The sequence below is a fragment of the Heterodontus francisci genome, chromosome 9 (genome assembly GCF_036365525.1).
Source record: "Heterodontus francisci isolate sHetFra1 chromosome 9, sHetFra1.hap1, whole genome shotgun sequence".
Classification (NCBI taxonomy): Eukaryota; Metazoa; Chordata; class Chondrichthyes; order Heterodontiformes; family Heterodontidae; genus Heterodontus; species Heterodontus francisci.
The window spans coordinates 8,136,947-8,149,563 of NC_090379.1; positions in this window are offsets into that span (position 1 = coordinate 8,136,947).

Here is a 12,617-nt window from a genome sequence, read left to right on the forward strand (position 1 = left end):
GCTAGATCACTGAAAGTATTTAAAGAGGAGATAGATAGATTTTTGAAATATCGGGGAGTTGAGGGCTATGAGGAGCTGGCATGAAAGAAGAGTTGAGGTCTGGGGCCGATCAGCCATGATCTTATTGAATGGCGGGGCATGCTTGAGGGGTCGAATGGCCTACTCCTGCTCCTATTTCTTATGTTCTTATATCACCTGGTTACCCCAATAACTCATATAGAAAAATATAGAAACATAGAAAATAGGAACAGGAGTAGGCCATTCGGCCCTTCGGGCCTCCTCTGTCATTCAAAAAAGATCATGGCTGATCGTCTAATTCAGTACCCTGTTCCCACTTTCTCCCCATATCCCTTGATCCCTTTGGCATTAAGAAATATATCTATCTCCTTCTTGAATATATTTAATGACTTGGCCTCCACTGTCTTCTGCGGTAGAGAATTCCACAGGTTCACCACCCTCTGAGTGAAGAAATTTCTCCTCATCTCAGTTCTAAATAGCATACCCTGTATCCTGAGACCGTGACCCCTGGTTCTGGACTCCCCAGTCATCGAGAACATCCTCCCTGCATCTAGCCTGCTTAGTCCTGGTAGAATTTTATAGGTTTCTATGAGATCCCCACTCATTCTTCTAAATTCTCGTGAATATAGGCCTAGTCGAGCCAATTTCTCCTCATTGGTCAATCCTGCCATCCCACGAATCAGCTTAGTAAATCTTCGCTGCACTCCCTCCATGGCAAGAACATCCTTCCTCAGATAAGGAGACCAAAACTGCACACAATACTCCAGATGTGGTCTCACCAAGGCCCTGTATAACTGCAGTAAAACATCCTTGCTCCTGTACTTAAATCCTCTAGCAATGAAGGCCAACATACCATTCGCCTTCCTAACTGCTTGCTGCACTTGAATGCTTACTTTCAGCGACTGGTGTACAAGGACACCCAGGTCTCGTTGCATCTCCTCCTTTCCCAATCTATCACCATTCAGATAATAATCTGTCTTTCTGTTTTTCCAACTAAAGTGGATAACCTCACATTTATCCATGTTATACTGCATCTGCCATGCATTTACCCACTAAGCCAACTTGTTCAAATCACATTGGAGCCTCTTTGCATCCTCCTCACAGCTCACAGTCTCCCCCCCAGCTTTGTGTCGTCTGCAAACTTGGAAATGTTACATTTAGTTCCCTCACCTAAGTCATGAATATATATTGTGAATAGTTGGGGCCCAAGCACTGATCCCTGCAGTACCCCACTAGTCACTGCCTGCCACCTGGAAAAAGACCTGTTTATTCCTACTCTCTGTTTCCTGGCAACCAATTCTCAATCCATGCCAGTATATTACCCCCAATCCCATGTGCTTTAATTTTTCACACTAACCTCTTACGTGGACCTTATCAAAAGCCTTCGGGAAAATCCAAAGACACCACATCCCCTGTTTCTCCCTTATCTATTCTACTAGTTACATCCTCAAAAAACGCCAGTAGATTTGTTAAGCATGATTTCCCTTTTGTAAACCCATGCTGACTTTGTCCAATCCCAATTATTCTTTCCAGGTGTTCTGCTATCACATCCTTTATAATAGACTCTAGCATTTTCCCCCAATACTGATGTAAGGCTAACTGGTCTGTAATTCCCTGTTTTTTTTCTCTGCCTCCTTTTTTAAATAGTGGGGTTACATTTGCCACCCTCCAATCTGTAGGAACTGCTCCAGAGTCTATAGAATTTTGGAAGATGACCACCAATATTTCCAGGGCCACTTCCTTTAGTACTCTGGGATGTAGATTATCAGGTCCTGGGGATTTGTCAGTCTTTAACCCCATTAATTTCCCTAGCACTATTTTATAACTAATATTGATTTCCTTCAGTTCCTCCCTCTCATTAGGCCCTTGGTTCCCTAACATTTCTGGGAGGTTATTTGTGTCCTCCTTTGTGAAGACAGAACCAAAGTATGTGTTAAATTGTTCTGCCATTTCTTTGTTCCCCATTATAATTTCCCCCGTTTCTGAAGGTAAGGGACCTACCTTTATCTTCACTAATCTTTTTCTCCTCACATATTTATAGAAGCTTTTACAATCAATTTTTATGTTCCCTGCAAGTTTGCTCTCACGCTCTATTTTCCCCTGCTTAATCCTCTTTGTCCTCCTTTGCTGAATTCTAAACTGCTCCCAATCCTCAGACTTGCTGATTTTTCTGGCAATTTTATATGCCTCCTCTTTGGATCTAATACTAACCCTAATTTCTTTTATAAGCCACGGTTGAGCCACCTTTCCGGTTTTATTTTTGTGCCAGACAGGAATGAATAATTGTTGTAATTCATGCACACGTTCTTTAAATATTATCCATTGCCTATCCACCATCAACCCTGTTAGTAAAGTTCCCCAATTTTCCATAGCCAACTTGCACCTCATACCTTTGTAGTTTCCTGTATTTAGATTCAGGACTCTAGTTTTATATTCAACTACTTCACTGTCCATCTTAATGAAGAATTCTATCATGTTATGGTCACTCCTCCCCAAGGGACCCCGCACAACAAGATTGTTAATTAATCCTTTCTCATTGCACAATACCCAGTCTAGGATCTTTAGTTGGTCCCTCAATGTATTGGTCTACAAAACTGTCACGTACACACTCCAGGAAATCCTCTTCCACAGTATTACTGCTATTTTGGTTTAACCAATCTATATGTAGGTTAAAGTCACCCATGATACAGTTGGACCCTTATTGCATGCATCTTTAATTTACTGTTTAATGCCATCCCTTACATCTCCACTACTGTTTGGTGGTCTATAGACAACCCCCACCAATGTTTTCTGCCCCTTGGTGTTTCTCAGCTCCACCCATACAGATTCCACATCATGATCTTCCGAGCCAATATCCTTCCTCACTACTACATTGATTTCCTCCTTTACTAACAATGCTACCCAACCTCCTTTCCCTTTTTGCCTGTCCTTCTAAATATTGAATACCCCTGGATGTTCAGTTCCCATCCTTGGTCACCCTGCAGCCATGTCTCCGTAATCGCAACTATATCAGAACCGTTTATATCTATTTGCGCTGTTAATTCATCTATCTTATTGCGAATGCTTCACGCATTAAGACACAATGCCCTTAGACTTGTCTTTTTATCTTAGCTTTATTTTGCACTATGCCGCCATAGTTTCTTGCCCTTGTTTTCTTTGCCTTCCACTTTTTCTTCTTACCTTTCTGTCTTTCATTTTTATCCTTGTTTCCCCTTCCTCTGTCTTCCTGCTCAGATTCCCATCCGCCTACCATTCTAGTTTAAACCCTCCCCGACAGCACTAGCAAACACCACCCCCTCCCCCCACCCCACCCCCGAGAAAATTGGTCTTAGTCCTGCCCAGATGCAACCTGTCCAGCTTGTACTGCACCCACTTTCCCCAGAACCAGTCCCAATGTCTCAGGAATCTGAATCCCTCCCCCCTACACCATTTCTCCAGCCACGTATTCATCTGATATATCCCGCTATTTCTGCTCTCGCAAGCACATATCACTGGTAATCCTGAGATTACTACCTTTGAGGTCCTAATTTTTAATTTACGTCCTAACTCCCTATATTCAGCTTGTAGGACCTCATCCCTTTTTTAACCTGTGTCGTTGGTACCAATATGTACCATGACAACTGGCTGCTCCCCCTCCCCCCTCAGAATGCCCTGCAGCCGCTCAGAGACATCCTTGACCCTAGCACCAAGGAGGCAACATACCATCCTGGAGTCTCTTTTCTGGCCGCAGAAACACCTGTCTGTTCCCCTTACGATTGAATCCCCTATCAGTGCCACTCTTCTTCCCCCCGTCATGTGCAACAGAGCCACCCATGGTGCCATGAACTTGGCTCTTGCTGCTTTCCCCTGAGCCATCTCCCCCAACAAGATACAAAACGGTATATCTGTTAGAGAGGGCGATGGCCACAGGGGACTCTTACATTATCTGCTTTCCTCTACTCTGCCTGGTGGTTACCCATTCCCTTTCTGCCTTCGCAGCATTTGCCTATGGTGTGACCACCTCGCTAAACGTGCTATCCACAACAATCTCAGCATCGCGGATGCTCCACAGTGAATCTACCCACAGCTCCAGCTCCGTAATGCGGGTAGCCAGTAGCTGCAGATGGATGTACTTCCTGCACACATGGTTGTCAGGGACACTGGAAGCATCCCTGATTTCTCACATAGCACAGGAGGAGCATACCATGGGTGCGAGCTCTCCTGCCATGACTTACCTTTAGATTACTTAGTTACTCCCTTTAATTAAAAAATATTAATTATGCTAGGGGCCTTGTTCTACTCCAAACACTACCCACTACAATCTAAAGTCCTTACCTTTACCTTTGAAGCTAATGGACTGCAGTAGAACCTATTTACCAATCAGCTGCTCCCCTGCGCCCTGCTTCCCCTAGTCAGTAAAATCCCTCACACACAACTCACAGCCTCACTGTGTCCAAACAGCATTATTCTAATTAGTAATTATTAATAAATTACACGAATTAAAACAAAACCTTAGTAGTACTAACCTTATCACTTACAAGGTGAGGGATTAAAACAACCTTACCTTTCTCTTTATTTTGGTCACTAACCCAGCTTACCTGTCTACTCACCCTGGCGGCTCTCTGTTTCCCTGCTCGCTCTGTTGATTGTGACGTCACTTTTTGATTTTCCCTGGCTATGCTCCCGCTGTATTTTCTCTCTTTCTCCCGGGTTCTTTATGCCCCGCTCCAATCTTGCTGTTTCCCGGTGAACTCTCGCTCGCTCTCTCTCTCTCCCGGGTTCTTCATGCCCTGCTCCGATCTCGCTGTTTCCCGGTGAACTCTCCCTCACTCTCACTCTCCCGGGCTCTTTATGCTCCGCTCCGATCTCGCTGTTTCCCGGTGAACTCTCGCTCGCTCTGTCTCTCCCGGGCTCTTTATGACCCGCTCCGATCTCACTGTTTCCCTGTGAACTCTCCCTCACTCTCTCTCTCCCGGGCTCTTTATGCCCCGCTCCGATCTTGCTGTTTCCTGGTGAACTCTCGCTCGCTCTCTCTCTCCCGGACTCTTTATGCCCCACTCCGATCTCACTGTTACCTGTGAACTCACCTGGAGTTACCACTATATGCCATATCACCTGGAGTTTCCCCAATATCCTATAATCATCTGCAGTTACCCCAATAACCCATATCACCTGGAGTTTCCCCAATATCCCATATTGCCTGGTTACCCCAATATCCCATATCACCTGGAGTTACTCCAATATCCCATATCACCTAGAGTTTCCCCAATGTCCCATATCATCTGGAGTTACCCCAATATCCCATTTCAACTGGTTACCCAAATATTCCATAATCACCTGCAGTTACCCCAATATTCCACAGGATATCTGCTCCAGCTGCATCTGAACATCCTGCAATGATTTGACAGAAAAAACAGCGAACACCTCTAGTTTCTGCGAAACTACTGGTCCACAGAGAGCCCTCAGCTTGAACTTTGACCTGTGCACGGAGAGCTTCAAATGCAGATCAACCCTACAGATGGAGGCTCAGTACTGAGGGAGTGCTGCACTGTCGGAGGGTCAGTACTGAGGGAGCGCTGCACTGTCAGAGGGTCAGTACTGAGGGAGTGCTGCACTGTCGGTGGGTCAGTACTGAGGGAGTGCTGCACTGTCAGAGGGTTAGTACTGAAGGAGTGCTGCACTGTCGGAGGCTCAGTACCGAGGGAGTGCTGCACTGTCAGAGGGTCAGTCCTGAGGGAGTGCTGCACTTTCAGAGGGTCTGTAATGAGGGAGCGCTGCACGATCGGAGGGTCAGTACTGAGGGAGTGCTGCACTGTCGCAGGGTCAGTACTGAGGGAGTGCTGCACTGTCAGAGAGTCAGTACTGAGGGAGTGCTGCACTGTCGGAGGGTCAGTATGAGGGAGTGCTGCACTGTCAGAGGGTCAGTACTGAGGGAGTGCTGCACTGTCAGAAGGTCAGTATTGAGGGAGTGCTGCACTGTCAGAGGGTCAGTACCGAGGGAGTGCTGCACTGTCAGAGGGTCAGTACCGAGGGAGTGCTGCACTGTCAGAGGGTCAGTACTGAGGGAGTGCTGCACTGTCAGAGGGTCAGTACCGAGGGAGTGCTGCACTGTCAGAGGGTCAGTACCGAGGGAGTGCTGCACTGTCAGAGGGTCAGTACTGAGGGAGTGCTGCACTGTCAGAGGGTCAGTACTGAGGGAGTGCTGCATTGTCGAAGGCGCTGATTTTTAGATGGTGTTCAACCTCGGCCCCTTCCACTCTCTCAGGTAAACATAAAAGATCCAGTGAAGAAGTGCAGGGGCGTTCTCCTGTTGTCTTGGCCAGTAGTTATTCTTCAACCAATATCACTGTAAACAGATTACCTTTGAGGATATTCAAAACTGGGATTGATAGATTGTTCGACACAAAGAAAATCAAGGGATATGGGGAACTGCGGGAAGCTGGAGTTGAGATAAAAAAATCAGTCATGATCTTATTGAATGATGGAGCAGGTTCGAGGGGTCATATGGCCTATTTCAGTTGCGATTTCTTAGTAAAAGCAAAATACTGCGGATGCTGGAAATCTGAATTAAAAACAAGAAATGCTGGAAATACTCAGCAGGTCTGGCCGCATCTGTGGAGAGAGAAGCAGAGTTAACGTTTCAGGTCAGTGACCCTTCTTCAGAACTGGTTTTGACTCTACCCAGGACTACAGGTATCTCTGAGAAATACAACGTTCCTCGGACTGCTACTCTCACCGCATCCTGAGATCCACACTCAGTGCTATGCGTCGCCCCATGCACACACTGGACCTCTCTCTCCAGCAGCACCGTCTCACCTTATCTCAAAGCTGTTCTACTCCGCAGTTTCATCTCATCTTACATCTCATCCGACGCATTAACAAAAAACTTTTTTTCTTCCTTTCAGGTGTTAAGGAACGCAAGCTCCAGCAGCTGATGGGGATTAATGCCCCTCCAGATCCTTCTTCCCCTTCACTTCCCTCTGACCCCACCCCTTCTGATCTCACCCCTTGCCGTGTATTCACTATACCCTCTGACCTCCCCCTCTCTGATGCTGAGCGTTCTGTACTCAGCAAAGGTCTCAGTTTTATCCCCTTACGCCCCCACCTCAATGAATTTTGCACTCGGCATGACGTTGAGCTCTTCTTCCGTCGCCTCCGCCTCCGGGCTCACTTCTTTGACCAGGAGTCCCCCCCCTGATCAGTAGACCCATTCACCCGCCTCCAGTATTCTCCCTCTACCTGGACCCCTCCCCCTGGCCTCTTACCCATCTTGATCTTCTCATTGAAAACTGTCAGCGAGACATTGGTCGTCTCAATTTCTCTGCCCCCCTCACTCACTCTAACCTGTCCCCCTCTGAACTTGAGGCACTCCGTTCTCTCAGGTCTAACCCCGACATGGTCATCAAACCTGCAGACAAGGGTGGTGCTGTTGTTGTCTGGCGTACCAACCTCTACCTTGCAGAAGCTCAACGCCAACTCACGGACACTTCTTCCTACTTCCCCCAGGCCATGACCCCACCACCGAACATCAAGCTACTGTCCACAGGACTGTCACTGACCTCATCTCCTCTGGAGATCTTCCCTCTACAGCGTCCAACCTCATAGTTTAGTTTAGAGATACAGCACTGAAACAGGCCCTTCGGCCCACCGAGTCTGTGCCGACCATCAACCACCCATTTATACTAATCCTACACTAATCCCATATTCCTACCACATCCCCACCTGTCCCTATATATTTCCCTACCACCTACCTATACTAGGGGCAATTTGTAATGGCCAATTAACCTATCAACCTGCAAGTCTTTGGCGTGTGGGAGGAAACCGGAGCACCCGGAGGAAACCCACGCAGACACAGGGAGAACTTGCAAACTCCGCACAGGCAGTACCCAGAATCGAACCCGGGTCCTTGGAGCTGTGAGGCTGCGGTGCTAACCACTGCGCCACTGTGCCGCCCTCATAGTCCCACAACCCGGACAGCCCGCTTCTACCTCCTTCCCAAAATCCACAAACAGGACTGTCCCAGCAGACCCATTGTATCAGCCTGCTCCTGCCCCACTGAACTTATTTCTTTCTATCTTGACTCTATCTTTTCTCCGCTGGTCCAGTCTCTTCCCACCTACATCCGTGACTCTTCTGATGCCCTACGTCATTTTGACAATTTATTGTTTCCTGGCCCCAACCGCCTCCTCTTCACTATGGACGTCCAATCTCTCTACACCTCCATCCCCCACCAGGATGGTTTGAGGGCTCTCCGCTTCTTCCTGGAACAGAGGCCCAACCAGTCCCCATCCACCACCACCCTCCTCCGCCTGGCTGAACTTGTTCTCACATTGAACAACTTCTCCTTCAACTCCACTCACTTCCTCCAAGTAAAAGGTGTCGCTATGGGTACCCACGTGGGTCCCAGTTATGCCTGTCTTTTTGTGGGATATGTCGAATATTCTTTGTTCCAGTCCTACTCAGGCCCCCTCCCCCAACTCTTTTTCCGGTACATTGATGACTGTATCGGTGCCGTTTCCTGCTCCTGCCCCGAACTGGAAAACTTTATCAACTTTGCTTCTAATTTCCACCCTTCTCTCACCTTTCCATGGTCCATCTCTGACACTTCCCTTCCTCGACTTCTCTGTCTCCATCTCTGGGGATATCCATTATAAACCCACTGACTCCCACAGCTACCTTGACTACACTTCTTCACACCCTGCCTCCTGTAAGGACTCCATTCCATTCTCCCAGTTCCTCCGCCTCTGACGCATTTGCTCTGATGATGCTACCTTCCATGATAAAAAAGCAGTTCTGAAGAAGGGTCAGTGACCTGAAACGTTAACTCTGCTTCTCTCTCCACAGATGCATACTATTTCTTATTACCTGGTCATTACATCAATGCTGTTTGTGTGAGCTTGCTGTGCACAATTGGCAGACGCCTTTCTTACAACAGTGATTGCACTTCAAGAAATACTTCACTGATTGTAAAGCCCGTTAGGATGTCCTGAGGCTCTGAAAGGCACTATAGAAATGCAATTTCTTACGTTGAACTGAACCTGACACTTGTCAGCACAGTGGCGCAGTGGTTAGCACTGCAGCCTCACAGCTCCAGCGACCCGGGTTCAATTCTGGGTACTGTCTGTGTGGAGTTTGCAAGTTCTCCCTGTGTCTGCGTGGGTTTCCTCCGGGTGCTCCGGTTTCCTCCCACAGCCAAAAGACTTGCAGGTTGATAGGTAAATTGGCCATTATAAATTGCCCCTAGTATAGGTAGGTGGTAGGGGAATATATGGACAGGTGAGGATGTGGTAGGAATATGGGATTAGTGTAGGATTAGTATAAATGGGTGGTTAATGGTCGGCACAGACTCGGTGGGCCGAAGGGCCTGTTTCAGTGCTGTATCTCTAAATCTAAAAAACTTGAGTGTGACATATTTCACAATGAAACAATTTACCAGTGTGTGTTGGTAATTCAGAGACAGGTGAGGGCTAGTGGCCCGCCACCATCTGTGACTCAAGCCAGGGTTATTGTATCTGTATACTTGTATCTATATGCTGGGCAGGTGCCAGCACTGAAGCAAGGATCAGTGAGACACAATGAACCTGCTTTATGTGTTTGTTGTATGTAGTAGAGATTACAAGTAAACATTGCTCTGTTTAAATTTATAGGGAGACAAAAATAAACCAGTGCATGAAGACAGTTGTAATATCAACAAGCTTATTCAATCAGGAATGCTTTGTAAACTGAGGTTCTGTCCACTGTCTTGCCACCTCATGGTCTTGCATGGAGCCTTGGTAGTACATCCATTAACGAAAAGGATCAGATCACAAAATTAGGCCCCAAACTCTGGAACTTCCTCCTAAACCTCTCCGCCTCTCCCTCCTCCTTTAAGACGCTCCTTAAAACCTACCTCCTTGACTAAGCTTTTGGTCACCTGTCCTAATATCTCCTTATGTGGCTCAGTTTCAAATTTTTGTCTGACAACTCAACTCTGAAGCACCTTGTGACGGTTTCCCACATTAAAGGCAGTATATAAATTCACATTGTTGTTGTTGCTGATAGATGTGTGCAATTTACGTCAGCTTGGCTTAGCTGCCAGCACCCTTGTCTCTGAGTCATGAGTTCAAGAGTCAGTCTAGGGATTGAAGGCATTTCCAGTACGCTAGTGAGGTGCCATCTTTTGAATGAGCCATTGAACTGAGGCCCTATCTGCTCTCTCAGGTGGGGATAAAAGATCCCCGGGCACGATCGGAAGAGGAGCAGGGGAGTTCGCCCTGGTGTCCTGGCCAATGTTTACCTCTCCACCAATACCACAAAAAGCCAGGTGACTTGTTTCATTGCTGTTTGTGGGACATTGGTGTGCTCACATTGATTTTCCTAGATAAACTACAGTATCTCTGCTTCAGGAAGCAGTGAAGTACTTCAGGATGATCTGGGTGCTTTTTACTTACATGCACCTAAACTAGAAAAGAAACAAAAGTTGATAACTGGGGAATGAACTTGGCATCTAAAAACTAATGATTACACCAGCTATGTGTATTCTGATTGGGCAGCACCTCCCAAACCCACAACATTCTCCCGTTCGAATTATAGTTTACTTTTACTTTTTTGTAACCAAACTGTACCACCCTCACATTTCCTGACACTGAATTCCACCTGTTACTTCCTGGACCATTCTCCCATCTTATTACTGTCATTTTGAAAGGTCCTTTGATCCTCAGAACCTGGTACCATTTGCCTTCTACTGCTTCCCTTGAATGTCCACTCATCGCGCGCAACTACGAGGGACTAATTGATACCTCAGAGCATCACAGCCAAACTCGATCCCGTTCACTCCTAAGGTCCATACACTTCCCAGCAGGAGTTCCTGGAGATACTGGATTTTATAAGTTCGCTGCCGATCTCAGTGGCAAGTTTCAAAAATGGCAGCCCGCCCACGCAGGCCTCACGCCAAAGAGCCACCGCGATTCCAAGCGCAGTGGCTCATTTAAATAGCCGGGGGGTGAGGGGGGCGGGGGGCATCCCCCTCACCCCGATCACATGGAGGGGGTGGGCTGTCCGTCCTCGGCAATGGCTTCAGCTGCCTATGTACAGGTGCTGGCATCATTTTTAAGGGGCTGTCATCCCTACCGGTTAATTTAAATATTTAAAGATAGAATGAATTGAATTAAGTAAAAACATTTCTGTTGCCCCATACCCCCCCCAATAACAATTAAATTAACTATTTGCCCTTCCCCAGCCTCAAAAACACTCACCTTTACTATCTGATCTTTTCCCCCCACAAACTGCACAAACTTTAAACTACAACTCTTCCCATCATCCCCTCCACCCATGACATTAATTTGACCCCATTCCCCCGCCCTCTGACACTGAGAAACTTACCTCCTCCCCCCCTCCCCACCAGTGTGGCTCCTCGTTTCCCCGGACGGGGATCCGAAAGCACGGGAATGCAGACCGCCAGGCTGAAGGTCGCAGTGAGACATCAGGAGGTGATGTAAGTTTATTTAAATTCATTACTTAAATTGATTTAAATATTGAAATGGTGGTCCCGCCGCCCAGCAGTGGGGGCAGGGGGTGGTGATGGCACCACGGTGTCTCACCACTGCCGGGAGGATCGGGTCGGGCCCTGCTGGCATCCAGGTCCGCGGTGGGCCTCATCCAGGGCCATATGCAGGCCTCCCTCCCACCAGGGATCCCAACATTGAGGGCTCCTTAAAATCCAGTCCGCTGAGTCACCATCAAGATCATAAACCTCGGCTGATAAATCCCACCAGGCCAAGGGTCCCTGAATCCAGTTGTAGTATCTCAGCTGTGATCAGCAATAGACTGGAGATCTACCAAGTGTGAATGTATGGACTGTGGATCAATGGACTGGAAGCTATAGACTGGATCTATGGACTAGGGATTAATGGACTGAGAATCTATAGACTGGGGATCTATAGTCTGGGGATCTATAGTCTGAGGATCTATAGATTGTGGATCTACAGTCTGAGGATGAATAGAATGAAGATCTATAGACTATGGATCTATAGAATGATTATCTATGGCCTGTGAATCTATGGACTAGGGAACTATAGACTGGTTTCTACAGACTGTAGATCTATAGACCGGGGATCTACAGTTTGCGGATCAAATGTTATAACCTCTAGTGCAATTTTAAAAAAGCAGGATTCTCTCCTGTTTCCCCTCAGAGATCAGGATCATCACATCAACCATGGAGAGAGGTTGGAGGAGGAAAGTGTGAAGATCTGATTAGCTTACAGTCTGATCTGGAAATGAATGAGAAGCGATAACAGCAGCTACAGGGACCGGTTTGGTGAGCCTTTGGGCATCAAGGGAGCTCATTGTTTATTTTAGAATTTATATCTCGAATGTGATTCAGTTGTTTATCAAACATGAAGGCAGCTCAGTTCCTGCATCTCGTGTTCAGAACAAAATTCCATTCAGTAAACAAGAACCTCTTTTTACAACAGGTTTATTTTTTGGTGAATGCTGTGCTGCACTCAGTATAAAAGTAGAGGGGGGGGGGGGGTGGTAGTAGAGGGGGGTTAGTGCTCAGAATGGAATATACTTCACAAACAATGTGACTACACTTCATAAAAGCACTTCATTGGCTGGTGGGATAAGGAGTACTGCTTGTG